The sequence below is a fragment of the Andrographis paniculata genome, unplaced genomic scaffold (assembly GCF_009805555.1).
Source record: "Andrographis paniculata isolate CXL003 unplaced genomic scaffold, ASM980555v1 Contig15END, whole genome shotgun sequence".
NCBI classification, from domain to species: domain Eukaryota; kingdom Viridiplantae; phylum Streptophyta; class Magnoliopsida; order Lamiales; family Acanthaceae; genus Andrographis; species Andrographis paniculata.
Window position 1 is genome coordinate 2272147 of NW_026137435.1, and position 1996 is coordinate 2274142.

Here is a 1996-nt window from a genome sequence, read left to right on the forward strand (position 1 = left end):
TATAAAAAAAATGTACGGGCAATATATCGAAGGAACCACCAATATTTAACCAATGGTTGGCCCATTGGGCCATATTAATGGGCTTATTATAGAAACAGTAGCCCAAGATAAATGGGCCTTTAGTGAAGAGATAACTAACTCACCTATGATTCCAGTTTTTATTTCAGTTTTTTTTTTTTTTTAAAGTATAATTTCAAATTATACAATGAGTCAGCTCTGTTTATAAAATAATAAATAAAATAAAATTTATAAAATAGGCGCATCAGTTCAACACGAACTACATCGAACCAAGCCCGCGGCAAGCTTTCATTGGCAGGCAAAATAAGAAAAAACAACTATTATATATATTGTAATATTATTATAGAATTAACCAATAAAAACATAAATTATTTCTATCACTAACCATATTATATATAATATATTATATCTATGTATTATATTGTGTATATATATATTTAAGTTTATATATAAGTATATGTGTGTACTACTATAGGAAATATTTATGTATATACATATATACATACTTATGATGTGTGTATGTATATAAAGTAAACAAGCATTAGAGAGAGGGAAGAGATGGGTGATTGATGGATTAAATAAGGTGTATTTCATTTTATTTCTTTTAATATAGGTACAAATTACAATAGGTAAATTGATTTGAATGAATCACGCTGTATCCACGTAAATGTCATGTAGTGTCTATGTTGACACTACGTGTATCAACACTTCCCCTTGAATGATTTTATATACAGAATGTATCGTTAAAACCTAATTAGGAAAAAATCCTCTGGGGCCAAAAAAATCCTAGTTAAAGAAAATAGTACAACATTCATATATTAATTTGCTCCTCTTATCTGAGCATTCTTTGAGATCTCTTAACCGACGCATCCCAATTTTCTTTACCAATTTTTCGAATGTTGCAGTTGGTAATATCTTGGTTAATATATCCGCCAAATTATTATCCGATCGAATTTGTTGTACATTAATTTCACCATTTTGTTGGAGATCATGAGTGAAAAAGAATTTTGGTGAAATATTTTTCGTTCTATCTCCTTTAATATAACCCCCTTTCAATTGAGATATACATGTTAGTATTATCTTCATACAATGTAGTCGGGGGGATTTTATCGTTATGTATTAACCCGCAATTTTTTTCAAAATATGTTGAGTCATTGACCTCAACTAAACACATTCTCGACTAGCTTCATATATTGCCAATATTTCAGTATGATTTGAAGAAGTTGCAGTTAAAGTTTGTTTCATCGATATCCAGGAGATCACTATTTCTCCACAAGTGAATATATAGCCAGTTTGTGGCTTGGCTTTATGAGGATCAGATAAATATCTTGCATCGACAAAACCAATTAATTCATGCCGAGAATCTTTCGAGTAAAATAACCCGAGATCAATTGTTCCTTGGAGATAGCAAAAAATGTGCTTAATCCCATTCAAATGTCGTCGAGTAGGCGATGAACTTAATCTTGCCAATAAATTTACAGCAAATGATATGTCAGGTCGGGTGCTGTTAGTAAGATACATCAATGTGCCTATAGCACTCATATATGACACTTTTGGGCCAAGTGCTTCTTCATTTTCCTCTTTTGGTCTAAATGGATTCTTTAGTGGATCGAGTGCTCTGACGATCATTGAGGTACTTAGCGGATGTGACTCATCCATCAGAAATTATTTTAGTACCCTTTTGCTATAATTTGATTGGTGGATAAAGGTTCCATTCTCCAAATGCTCAATTTTTAAACCAAGGCAAAATTTGGTTTTTCCAAAATCTTTGATCTCAAACTCCTTTTTCAGATATTCAATAGTTTTCTGGATTTCATCAGGAGTTCCAATTAAATTGAGATCATCGACATATACAGCGATGATTACAAATTCTGACCCATTTTTCTTTATGAAAACACATTGACAAATAGGGTCATTTATGTAACCTTTTTTTGTTGAGCTTTCGCTGAGACAATTGTACCACATTTGGCCCGATTGC